Consider the following 14,409-nt stretch of genomic DNA (forward strand, 5'->3'; position numbering starts at 1 on the left):
TACCAGAGTGAGATCATCAAAGTATCAGTATCACTGAACATTACAAAATCTGGGAAAACAAATCGTGTTTTAAAAAAATTCCCTTTGCCATTTTTAAATCATATAATTTAAAAATAATCTATCTATCTATCTATCTATCTATCTATCTATCTATCTATCTATCTATCTGTCTGTCTGTCTGTCTGTCTGTCTGTCTGTCTGTCTGTCTGTCTGTCTATCTATCTATCTATCTATCTATCTGTCTGTCTGTCTGTCTATCTATCTATCTATCATCTATCTATCTATCTGTCTGTCTGTCTGTCTATCTATCTATCTGTCTGTCTGTCTGTCTGTCTGTCTATCTATCTATCTATCTATCTATCTATCTATCTATGTATCTATCTATTTATCTATCTGTCTGTCTATCTATCTATCTATCTATCTATCTGTCGATCTATCTATCTATCTCTCAACCAACATGTCTGTCTTTCTGCCTCTCATTCTAATTTTGACCCCAATTCGACTGCACTCGTTTAATACGCTTCCTTTCATGTCGTAGCTGCGATACTTTCGCTCACCACTAGATTGCAGCATTGTACGAACAATGTCCAAACCGCAGTTAGTTTCCGTTGACGGTTTGCTGTCATTTCCTCCACATCGCAGCTGGTTACAACAACAACAACAACAATGATAATTATACAAATGATAATAATCACTAAAACATGTGAAATGACAAAACAAAGTGCGACTGTTCTTTACATAACTGCTAGTTTTGTTTACATAATTCCAAATCCAGTGACCACGAGGGCAAACATTGATCGGCGCCGTATTGACAAAGTTGGCGTCAATAGGTCACTGTGTGACCAGAGAGTTGTGGTCCTTCATTGTCTCTCTCTCTCTTTTACATCCTGCAAATGCCACCGTCTCTCAAGCGAGCTCCTGTGTGGTATCGATCGGCTCCGCTTCCATGTGACATGCACATTGTTCCGTGTACTCAGGGATATCTGCTTTATAGCCAACGCACACATGCACTGGAAGCACAAAAGCACATGCTCAGGCATGGAACAAACACACACAGCTGATGTGTTACACTGCATACTCATACGCCAGTGTGTGCACTCACTGTTTTGTGTACACGTGTAACCACACACACACAATGCAGTCACTCAGTTACACACAAAAGCAAGTGACTACGAAGGATGTGACTGACTTGTTTGAAATGTGTGCCATTTTTACACTGGTTTGTGCTTGAGTTCAGGGTGAGACATAAAGAAAGCGGCGAGTGAACACGAATAGACCCAAAGATATGTGAGGTGTGTGGTCACGTCCCACTAGTGTTCCCCCCCCCCAGCACTGCAGAGATTGTGTCGCATGATGTTTTGGAGCTACAAATTCTATGAGTGGGGATTTCTGCTTGCTCTCCCTGTCGCAGTGTCAGTCAAGGTAAATGTATTCCTCCTCCCCTCTTGTCTCGCTCCACTCCCCTCTGTTGTGGTCGGGCCCACTACACGCACCTGCTCACACATTATTTTCACTTTATCTTGTTATCTGCTCATCAATCGCTTCCCCTGCTTGTTAGCAATCTCTCCTGCTTCTGGACTAAAAATGGCAGTTCTTTGTTTACCTCCCACCTTTTCCAGATTTTTCTGAAGCAGTTTGAAAATGAGCTGTTTGTTTAGAAGGCCGGCCTATTCATATAAAGCGCTCCCCCACTGCTCTCTGCTGCTGCAGGCTCACAGCCTTGGTGGCATCTTCCCCCGCTGCAGCCGTGAGTCTCCCCGAGACTTCCGTCTCCAGGGCACACGCTGGCACCAGGCAGCATTATCGACAGCCAGTGCGGATGGTGTCACACTCCTTATGTTACTGATAAACGCACCATAACCCTGGAAACTGGAGGACAGAGCCTGACGCTGAAATCCTGCCCCAAAAGTCGACTGGCATGCGAGCTCTCAAAGGGGATTGAGTTTCTCTGACGTTGGTCAAAATTTGAAATCAATTGTTGAATTGTTGAGTAAAATATTCAGCTGATAAATACCAGTGTTTTTATATTGTTGGAGGTGTTGCCTAGCGATAGCTTGTCACAGCATTTCCTGGGAGAGTTAAAGAAATGTGTAACTATGGTAACTGTCCTGCATTGATCAGAGAAAGCCATTCATGATTTCAAATGTTTCATCAAAGCCCAGGAGAAGGTCGTACGCCATGGCCCCTGCACAACAGCGTCAGAGTGGAGCTGGCAGTCTCAGACGCAGCCCTCAACACGACAGAGTTGCTCTCACAGAGTGGGTGGTTCCTTCATTTGATTCTGACTCACTAGGTCAGTTAACATCATTTTGTGCTAGCAGGTTATTGACAGCTAAAACCTGCTAGTGGCAAACATCCCATTTTGTACATCCTGAAGCATCGTCATGTTTTTATTTACTGCAAAAAACAGGATTTCCACTGTGATATTGTATCTTATCGAGATATACGTCATGTCGAGATTTGTTCCGCCCTACTGTATATAGCACCATATCTGACCATAAACTTGACTCTCTATGCCAAAAAGTTGAGTGACAAAAATATATATACCATGTGACATGATGCAGTACTCTACAAAGCTTCACCCTAAATTGTTTTTTTTTTAGAGTAGTCTCTAACATGTACAGTGGAAGGGACAACATTTGAGCAACAATCCAAAGCCTCATGTGTCAACATGAAACATTTAAAGGCCCATTTATGCTCAACGTTACGTACAGCTTCAGATACGGAGAGAGCCTTCTGTCCGGGTCCTATGTGTAGTTCATCCGTATTTCTGCACACTTCCACGAATTACAGATACGGGTCAAATGGAGCAGTACTGAGGGGCAGTGTTGCTGTTACTACCTTATACTTAGCTTGAATGAGACACAGAGAAGACATAACGCTGGCAGAAATTCTCCGACCTCCAGTCGCAACACATTTAACGGCCTCACCAACCACCGCCTCCTGTTGTTTACTTTTATGTTAGAGGTACGTGATCGGTACTTCTTCCACTGGGGCCATGTTGGTTTCGGAGCTTATATAGCTATAGACAGAGATCTATTGGTGTAGTGCAGTACCAGTGTAAATAAGAGGCAGATTTTTGGGCGTAAAGAGAGGATTTTGTGTCACCATGGGACGCAGAAAGCTTAGGAGTGAGAGTGCGTTGCATGTTCACGCTTTAGCGTTTCGTGGTTCTGTTTTGCTGAACTCGTTCTCTGGTGGCAGCTTCCTGTTTCAATCCCACTTGTTGGGTGTGGAGCTGTGGAGCTCTGTACGAGCTAGCATGGCTTCGAAGCTAATGTTCAAGGCAAAGTCTGTGGCGGCCCGAAAAAAACCCCCAAAAAACGAATGGAGCTCAAAGTCAACTACGTGAACGCAAAGTAAGAGCTGTATTTTCCCCACTTCTGCCAATGCTGCTCTTGAATAAAGGATATTTGAATATGTGACTAGATGTTCTCTCGACTTCAGTTCCATGATAAGACTTGTGCTTCAAGGTCGGAATATGCAATATGCAGTCATCTTGTTAAGTCCGCAGTTGTGACAGCTTTTTGGCGAGTCGCATGTGTTTGACAGACATCATTCCGTGTCCCTCTCTGAAGGACAGAAGACAGCATCCAGCCACTCTCAAGGCGCTGTCTCTACACTTCCAGCCATGTGGAAGAGACACACAACAACCCTCAGAGCTTCCAGCTTTTCTTAACAGATCCCGTCAATCCACAAGGCGTCTGTCTGCGGCTTCTGACTAAGACACAAGCTTCCTGAAACGTGTCATCGTCGTGGCCCCACTCAGTCACAGCAAATCACACTAACAGAGAATAAATGAATGGAAACTCTCAAAAATATGAAGAGTTAAACATAGAACTGAATGCAACTGACCTCTTTATTTCACCTCTGTCAAATCCTTGACAAGCATTATTGTGTGATAATTGCTAGGAGACAAGAGCATTTAAGTCTCTTTCCAGTCCGTGTGTTGTTGGCCAAGTGCTGTGTACCGAGCGCTGTAACATTCAGATGCATGCATGCAGGCAAATGTTGAATTATGACTGTATTGTTAGCAGATGAATCGTGTGAATTTTCTCCATTATAGCTGTGCAGTGCTGACGAACGACAAAACTGCTGCAGTTCTTTGTGAACACCCGCAAGTCTGGCTGTCTTCCCCCTCGTTTTCTCGCTGTTGTCGCATATTTTCCTGGAATAAGCCAAAGACAATGAAGGAATGTGTGATGGCTATTTTATATTTAGGGACTTGTGATGGCAACCATAATGCGTTCTGAAAAAAAAGAGAGGTGACCTCTCCGATCCTGGCTTATTTTGTGGCAAACCCTTCACAGATGCAGACATAAAAGAATATTTCAAATCTGTTTAATGCCCGGGGGAACTTGACCTGGCGAGTGCACCAGCTCCACCGACTCACCTGCTGCTGGGACAAATGGTAAAGCCTCACTAATCCTGGACAGGGTCACCCGTCATTTAAAGAGACAGCAATCAACATTTGCCGCCAACAGAGATATCCTGAAAGCCTTAATCCGAAAACATGATTTTAATTTAATCTGCAATATGCACAACAGAGTCGCAGCTGCGATTAGAGACAGCCTGATATCTCAGGCGGCTCTGTGTGTCCTTGCATTCTACAGTACATTTGTCAGGTCTGCTGAGGCGCACGTGTTTCCAATAGCTATAAAGACCAAATAAAGTCAAAAATGAAGACAAGAAGCAAAGTTAGAAGAGGCAGAGATGGAGATGCCTAGGATCAGTACAGGGCTGTGGTGGAGGACTTTGTTGTTTGGTGTGAGCTGAACCATCTGCAGCTCAATGTGGCAAAGTCCAAAGAACTGGTGGTGGACCTAAGGAGGACCAAGTCTCTTGTGACCCCCGTTTCCATCAATGTGGATACGGTCGAGGACTATAAATATCTTGAGGTCTACATAGACAATAAACTGGACTGGGCTCGGAACACTGAGGCCCTTCACAAAAAAGGTCAGAGTCGTCTCTTTTTCTTGAGGAGGCTCAGGTCCTTCAACGTCTGCGAGACAATGCTGAGGATGTTTTATGAGTCGGTGGTGTCCAGTGCAATTCTATTCGCTGTGGTTTGCTGGGGCGGCAAATTAATGGTGGCGGACACTAACAGACTCAACAGACTAGTGTAGTGTAGTGGGGGTGAAACTGGACTCCTTGAAGACAGTTATGGAGAGAAGGATGCTCCTGAAACTAAGGAGCATCCTGGACAACATCACCCACCCCCTCCATGTGCTCCTGGTCCAGTACAGTAGCACACGTACCAACAGACTGAGACTGCCCAACTCAAATATTGAGCACCACAGGAGACTCTTTGTTGACTTAATATGAGTATCTTGTTTTAGAATACTGAGTATTTAAAATCAGAAAGTCCTTCTTCGCCTCTGACTTAATGAAATCCATTCTCATCTTTACTGACCCTGACATGTTCTTCCTATCAGCACTTGTCTCATCTGACTTCACAGCTTTATACTCTGTACAGACTGTACAGTAAGTCCGTGTATTTATGATTGTGTCATAACTCTGCATATGCTGTTGACCCCTGACATCATTCATTTAAAAAGTGGCCCCTTCTGAGACTCAACTTGTGACCTCTGAGCTGGAGGGAGACGATGAGGCGGACTCAGAAGGTGTGATGTATTCTTCTATTTTGGATGGGAATCCAAAGTAAAAATGAAAGGAGCTCCTGCTGAACTAGCAAAGTACAGGGACAAAAGGTCTCAGCCTCTTCTGCTCGGTGACAGATTGTTGCTTCAATGTGGATTTGTTTTGAGGACAGATGATGAAAACAAATAAATCTCATCTGAGCTTTCGACCTGAGGCCTTTCTTTTTTTTTCACTGTGACAATATAATATAAATCTCCAGCCACGTGTCATAAGCATGACATGCTGTAAAAGTTCAAATCCCGTTTTGGACATGAAATGTTGCCGTCCCTTCTTAGTGGCGCTTGTTGGGGTAATCCTGGTTAGACATGAAGCCATTCATCACTCATCCTGTTAGAGTTACACTATGGGGATCCTGTTGCTAAGTCACATTTTAGCATCTTCGGCAGTAGATTTCTCTCTCGGCAGCATTCTGCTTAAGCAGCTTACAGAGCGCAGCGGTTGAGAGGAGTCATTTCTTCTCCTCTCTGATGTGATCAGATCTAATCTGATGCCATCTGATCTGATTTCATCTGTTCCCATGTGCTGCACTTTGAAGTGCTCTCTCGGAATACAGACGTCGGGGACATGAATAACATGGTTTTTCTCTGTGTCATCATGTGAGACAGTTCGAGGCTGAGGAGCGCAAACTTCACATAGCATGATCAAATGTGAGAAAACAGGAGCAGAAGTCCTCAGAACAATGTATCTCAGGGGTGTTTTCTTTTATTATAGGCAGTGAAAGTGAACTCTAGATGAACCCTGGACTGAACCAATCTGGAGCGAATCAGCATTAACAATATTAAATATTCAACATTGAGGAACTGCAGGTAAATTTGTGCACAGACCATCTGAAACATAATCTTGCATCAGCATTTCAATATTGAAGGTAAAGCTCAGACTCAGATGTTTACAAGGAGAAGCATCAATATATTTATCAGCAGGGTCGATAGTAGTTCAGTTATTTATAATACGCAGCTTCAGTTATTTAATTGGATCAATATCTGGGCTCGGTTGTTTGTTGGTTTCTTATCTACAATTATTTAGTCAGAAAGGAGCGTTCCATGTGGAGTGTGCACGTTCCCCTGCTCGCATGGGTTTCCCCGGGGCGCTCCGTTTCCCTACTACAATACAAAAAGCGAGAGGAACTGATGATTGGAAATTGCCTGCAGGTTTGTGTGTCCAGGTGTGTGTTTGTGTGTGTCAGAGTGCTTTCCAAGATCACCTGTCACCCCCTCACCAGCCCTCGGTAGCTGGGATCCAGACCATTCATTTCACAGTGTGCTCTCCAGACAACAGGGAACCTTTGTAAGTGCAGGAGTTCCTGGTCCACTGATCACACTGATGCACAAGACACGTAGCAGCTAGGATGAGAACAATAACAACAAACATGGAGGAATCCCTGAACAAAAGCAAACAAAAGCATCTGTTTGCTTTTGTTCAGGGATGTTTTTCTTCTGCAAAATCAACAATATTTTGTTGTTTAAATATATGTATGGGTCCATCATTTGATTCGGTAATACACCAAATTCATTCAAATTCAAATGAGATTTATGAATCACAAATTCTTTCATTAACTAAATACTTTTTAATCGAATCCCACCCCTTATATATATAAGGGGTGGGATTCGATTAAAAAGTATATATATATATATATATATATATATATATATATATATATATATATATATATATATATATATATATATATATATATATATATATTTTTTTTTTTTTATTTATTTATTTATTTTTTTTAACAACCATTTTCCCTGGTCGAATCCACTGAAGATGATTGAAAATATAAACATAAGTATGCAATTTGTATCACCATTTCGGAGGACAATTCAGAATATTTGACTTTATGAAATACAATATACAATGAAATCACTGAAATAGTTCATTTCTCATGTGTCCGTGGTGACAAAATGTGTTGTTCTCATCTATTGGAGATCACATTAGGAGACAACGGTCAGAGGACATAGCCACGATTCTTTAGGTTGCAGGTTCGCAAGCGATAACGTTCCTTTAAATAATGGATATTGAAGAAATAGCCCAATGAATTGCATCAATCGTCTGGCAGAAGGGGACTGCACAAATACTGCAGTGGGAGGAGCCATGGTACCAACGATTCTCACAAGATATGATATACAGTGAATGCCTCACCAGATACCAGAACACATTTGAGTGGAATTGAGCTGAGTATTTTTTTCAAGAGTGGAAATTCAGCACCAGTTTTCTCAGGCAGGGAAAAGGGGGGGCATGGGCTCTATCTCTGCATGTCCCTGAGTGCTCCGGATGGCAGAACTGCAGTAAAGATGAAGAGTTTTAAAGTGAAAAATTCCTCTTTGAACCATGTTCAAAACATGTTCAGGTGGTCAAGACCTAGCTCATGTCTATGTGCATGTGTGTTGTGAAACAGATGACGGTATCAGATCCAATGATTGAAAACTCTGGGATCGTGTGGATGAAAGGCATCATCGACACAACGGATACAACAGACTCTGTTTCCATGTGCACAGGGCCTGAAACTGTGGTGCTGCTGCTGGATACTGCTCTATTTGATACCATCCGGGGCCCTATAATGTTGGAAAAGACTGATGCATAAATGCATGAAGACATACTGAATAACCAGAATAAATTGAGTAAATCTAAAAAAAAAACCTTCCATGTTTATTTATTTATTTTGATCCTGTGTGATTCCAGTTATGGGTGAGACATGTTCAGAACTCCCCAGCAGAGATTTGTCCAAGAGGCATCCTGGCTCATCGACTTGCTTTCTCAGTGGGACGGAGCAGATGTTCTGCAGTTCAAGTCCTGACCATGAAGACGAAAAAAAAAACAGGTGAATCTGTCGCTGCTGACTTCAAGATCAAGTCTTCTTTCAGGTCTGCAGATCAGACAAGTCCACTAATCTGCTGGCCATGTGTCCTGGAAATAACCCTGGCTTAACTCAGATGGCATGATCTGCATGGTACAGCGGAACACCTACGGCAGCTAAAGACCCTTTGGCGTGAGGGGACTTAGGAAGATTTACGACAAGTAAATCTGCATCCGCTGATCCGGACACCATGTACAGACAGACTAGAGTAGAACTGAAGTGCTCTGTGTGAGGTGACGGAATACCTCAAAACCTGTGGAGTCTTTTGGGATTAGAGATTGTGCTGTTTCAAGGGATCCCTTGCAGGTTCTGTTTAATCCATATGTCAAAGGTATTAGTGATGTCACCTCCTGCAGAGGTTTTACGTTACTGAGCACGGTCACATGACCGTTCAGGAAGCCTAAGGCTAAGATCAGACTTTAAAAATACATGTAAACAGTGGAGTCCCATTATGGTAGGGCAACTTGAACTACACTTCACTGGATAATGTGGTTAACAGTGCGACTAAGCTTGCATGAAGCTGTGTAACGTCACGTTTACACGGATGTGAAAGAGGACAGCAAGTGCCAATGAATGATGATTTCACATCACTTCATTTTTTAATGACCAAATTAGAGACTTGTTGTCTCAGTGCTTTTTTTTACGGAGAACTACGCACATACATTGACATCATTGGAAATCTGTATTGTTCATACATGTTTGAATCAATGCATTGTATTTCTCGACTGATGGATTTATCACATCGGGCTCTTGCGGTGTAGCACAGGAAGTGGGTGTAGTTTACACAGATAATGGTCAAAGAAATCGAGTTTCGTAGCACTTATACTGAAACCCGTCTGTGACAGTAGATTGATGTTCCGCCAGGCTATCGACCTGCGTGAAAATTGATCCCGGAGGATGAAAATTGATCATGAGAAAAACATCCAGGACAAATTTGCTGATTAAAGGAGTAGTTGCATGCAATGAGAAGAGTCGATGTGCATCGATCATATTGAGTGATATTGATCGTGACATTTTCTGAATACATCGTATGTCAGTATGTGCTATACATATTATAATGAGCGCAGATGCTTGAGTCACAAGCATTGAGCTTTGAGACCACAGCTGCATGCTTCACCTCTTCATCATGACATCATACACAGGCAGTTAGTATATCTCAAATGTTATCCAATATTATATTGTCTTATTCTTATGATACACCTTTCAAGTAAAAGCTTGTTTTTGACTAAATAATTTGGAGACCTTCACTTTCTATTTTATCTGGCATGGATGAACTACTAGCCTCAATAACAAGGACAAAATGGACCTAAAAAGGTTAAATGTAAGTGATATATTATATTAAGTGTAAATATGCCATGAATTCTATATCAATGCTTCATTTTTGATACATTCAATTTCAATATAAACCTTAGTGGAGCAATGAACCACATATCTAAGAAAGACTTGAAAAAGGCAATTATTTCAAAATATATTTTCAACTTATGTATGTATTTGTATGAAATACTGTAAAAAAAATAGTAAATGAAAAGAAGAAAAAAGGGGCATCTTCAGCGTTATATTTACAGCCGAACCAATCGTGCCTAAAAACGTAGCGGGACATAAGAATTGTGAGAAACATTTCTGCAGATCAGTTATACTTTTAGTCTGACCTCATGAGGGCCACGGAAATAGAGACAAGGGGCCGTATGTGGCCCCTGAGCCGCACTTTGCCCAGGTCTATTTTACCTATTCTTGTTCACATCACTTTACATGTTTTTGGGCTTTCCTGTGGTCATATGCGCAACTTCCTCATGAAGTATCTGACTCAACTTTATCTTTTTTTCTACGTTTAACTAGCACCTGCTCTCTTCCGAGTCTCATATGGATCCATTAGCTGCTGCTTTCTCATTGCTACTTGCCACCCACTGTAACTAATTTTAGCCATTACCAATCTTGCTCACAGTCTTTTGGCTTGACTGAAAAAAGAAAAAATAATGTTCTCCCTTCTGTTCCAGCTCACTGGGGGGGTAGAAGAGCCAACTAATTAACACTCCAGTTGCTGTGATTCTCAGAGCGTTCACACCATTGTCACCCGAGAAACCAGAACTTGAGGCCAGACTAGTTCCGTAGTCGGCATAAGTGTTTCATCCACTTCCTGCTGGGAATCACTGACTCACTCTCACCGTTCGTCTACTGGGCCACGTTACGCTCAAAGGTGAGTCTTTACAGTGACTGTGACTGAAGAGGTCACTGAAGAACTACAGTGGAAGTGAAAGAAAATGTGCTGTCGTGACAGAAATATTCAAGAGTGACGACTCAGCAACATCAGTGAGTATTATTAACGCTTCAAAGATATCCAAGATTGTACGGATAGATGGAGCTGCAATTGGATTCATCTATTTCATGTCTTGGCTATTGATGAATACATTCAAATCCAGAGCTTATCTTTTGGCTCGCTCAGATATCAGACGTGCGTCTGTAAAGTGGGTCACCCTGTTCTGGTTATATAGTTGTTTAGAGAAGCCGAAGGAATCAGGCTTCCACACTTACATACACTGTACATACATTACAGTGGCTCAGATGAACTACACAGCATCCTGGAATCTCCTCGTTGTTTTCCTCCAGTCTTATGCGTAAACTTGCTGTGGTAAGCAAAACAACCACCCGAAATAGAGTCTTCAGACGGCTATTACGGTGATGAACAATGGTGTTGGCATGTTAGCTGGACTAACACAAACACTATGGTCATGTCCTTATTTGTCAAGTGTATAAATGAGTGATCCAAATGACTAAACTCCGGTATTTCAGTGGTTTATACTTTCATCAGTTCCAGGCTGTTTGAACTGGGCCAGTACCCAGCGGGAGCTAAATTGAAACAAGTACCAAAGAGGGCTTCTTCAGTGTCCCAGGATACCCTCAGGTCAGAGATGATGTTTCTTATGTCCTTGAAATACCTAGAAGCGGTTGGATGAGACGAATGTTCATGTCACACCAGTCAGCCTCGCTCAGACAAAACAGTTATTCAGGATGGTAAATAAGGCCATGCACATAGGCGTGACTAGGTAGGATGAGGTTTAGATGGAGACGAGTGGCTTGCTAGTAACCACTGACTGGAAAAATCCAGAGAGGCAAAGCTGAAGAAGACCACGTTGTTTGAAAAAAGATTTCCGGATCAATTTTCATTCATGTTTTACCTATCGCCCAGAATTCTGGGTCATGAGAGACCACTGAGTTTCAGATATCAAGCTGGAAACCTCCCAGACGAAAGCTTTACAAATGCAAGAGCCAAAGTAACATTGTTTTCTATTGAGTTCTTCTGGCAGCACAGGCGCAAGGAGTTTTGTATTGAGGTTCTATTTGAGGGCGATGATCACACACAGGTTTTTCAGGGCGGTGATCACACACAGGTAATATTTGTGTTGTTTATTCATGAGACCCTGAGAGTTTGTGGGTTGCAATAAAGAGGACCTCAAGTTCCACTACAGGGGTTTCAGTTTGACTTATTTCGGATTCCTGTCGGAGAGAAGCTTGGGGAAATTGGTCGAACAGCTATACTGTTGACCGCAACGAAATGAAGATGTCTTGTTCTGTTTTTCTTGCGCTCTATTTTGTTATTTCCTGTGTTCCTCTGTCTCCTCTGATTTCTACACCTGGGTTCCAGTCTGTGCTGCCAGATGGTTGCTTCGCGTCCTCACGGTAAACACTCTTCGACCCTCCGTTCTTTCGTGCTCCTGTTGTATATTTCTAAATTCTGTGCGTGCTTGATCTTCTTTCTGCCACCTCCTTAGTTTGTACTCCTCGCTCAGTTTTCTGTTTCTCCCTATTCGATTGTGTGTGAGTTCTTTCTACAACTCACTTCTTGTTTTCCTCTCGTCATAGTCCATTTCCTCGTGTTGGCGTGTGTTTTCCACCATCAAGCGTTTCGGTTTATTTGGCCTCCTCAGTTCATTTCCGAGTGCATTTGTATTCTCCCCGCTAGTTAGGCTTTATTTATAATTTGCCTCTTTTCTGTTTCAGGTTTTTCTCCTGGCCTTGAGTGTAATTCCCGTTCCGTGTTCTGGGCGTCAGTGTCCTTGGTTCTCCGTTCCTGTTTGTCTTTTGAGTTCCCGTGTAATTGCTAATAAACCTTGTTAACCCAACCCTCGATCTCCCGAGCCTTCTGTCAGCCTGCAACAATTCAGCAATTGGGTCTGAGCCCATAGTATTGACAAACATTCAGGACAAAGGTGGAACAAGTCCGAGACGAACCGTCATTTTCAAGACGTTTGGAAACTTGTCAACCATATGGCCGTCATGTTTCCATCGCTTATGAACATGACTGCACTGCTATAGAGAACCAAACACTTTTCCTGTGTTGGGTGATGAAGAACTTGGCCAAAAAAAAGTTGACACCCTCGAGCAGGTTCAAAGCGATTTGCAGCAAATTTTATTCAGTGCTTAAAACACAGTACAGGGAAAGTTCGGCGCGTTCTCTCCAGTTTCAGAGTACATTATACACACGGAAAGTGAAATGTCTATTAAAAGATACAAACATGGGATTCCTATCACATCATGCTTTCACAGCATAAACAATGAAGAGATGCTTACCAGACGATTTTTCACATAAATGAAAGAACCAAACCAGTAATGTACAGAGAGCATTGGTCATGGTTGAAGAAGCAATGACGTCTGTGGAACAGTGTTATGGGTTTCGCGCGAAGCTTCCTGATTGGCAGATGCCTCCCTGAAAGGATAGTGGTCAACCTAATCACAAACAGAAGCCTTGGTTTTTCTGTCCTGCTTGAGGTCCATTCATTCACTGCAATATCGACCGTTAACATGAAGAAGTATACAGAACACTAAGCATTTGTACTCTAAAGTATGGCTTCCGTGTCATTCCGAGGCTGTAAAGTTGTGCAGGAATGTCTCATCGACCGCTTTTCTCTTTCCAATATTCTTGTCAAGCAAAGCTAAGGCTAAATAACGTATATAACGGGTGGACTGGACTCAGCATGCGCGGATTTTGGGACACAGTAGAGAAAGTGTGGTGTGTACATGTCTGCAGAAGCTCTTATCTGTTGTGACGTCAAAAGGCTTTTCTTCAGTGGACGTGGGGGTTTTTACATGGATGCAGCTCCATTCAAGGCCTGTATTTCCTCCCCTATTATTGAAAACAAGCACATTGTGCTCGCTGAACCCCGCGTTCGGTTGCCTTCAGGGGTAGTAAATAAGGTCAGACTTACAAAGCAAAGCAAAACCAGCACTGACAAAGGAATCTGTTAATAAAGAGAGTGCAGCGTTGTATGGGGAAGTGGCTTAGAGCAGGGAGATAAACACCCTAGACTCAATATGCTGAACATTTAGATCACAACTTCAACGCAAGCCGCAGATAGATTTATGCGGATTCTAAACCAGCTGACATCATGACAATATTTACCATAATCATAACATTTCATATGAATAGCGCTTTCAAGATACACAAAGACACTTTACAAAAGTGTTGTTGTGAGACACTGGAGTCTGGAGCCCTGTTTGAAATCCCCCAAAACATTTTCCGAATCATTGTCTACTCATTTCTGAGGTAGTACTTATATGTATAGATAGTTCTATTTAATATGAGCAAATACACTATTAACCTCACGTAAGATAAATATGTCAGCTAGCGCAATAAAATATTTATTACTCTGTCAACACACACCATTATTGATAGTTTATGCCACTCATTAATACTGACAGTGAACGATTAATTTCCGGTGTCCGGGATGAAAAATAATAATAAGGATTCTAATATGTTGAAGGCCACATTAACATGTAATGCCGTTTGTGACAGCTATGTGAACGGTTGCTAAATTGCGTTATGGCTTATAGCAGAAGATAAACTAGGAGACCTTTAACTTTTGATTGTTACTGTAGCGATCAAAAAAAAAAAAAAC

The sequence above is a fragment of the Synchiropus splendidus genome, chromosome 3 (genome assembly GCF_027744825.2).
Source record: "Synchiropus splendidus isolate RoL2022-P1 chromosome 3, RoL_Sspl_1.0, whole genome shotgun sequence".
Classification (NCBI taxonomy): Eukaryota; Metazoa; Chordata; class Actinopteri; order Syngnathiformes; family Callionymidae; genus Synchiropus; species Synchiropus splendidus.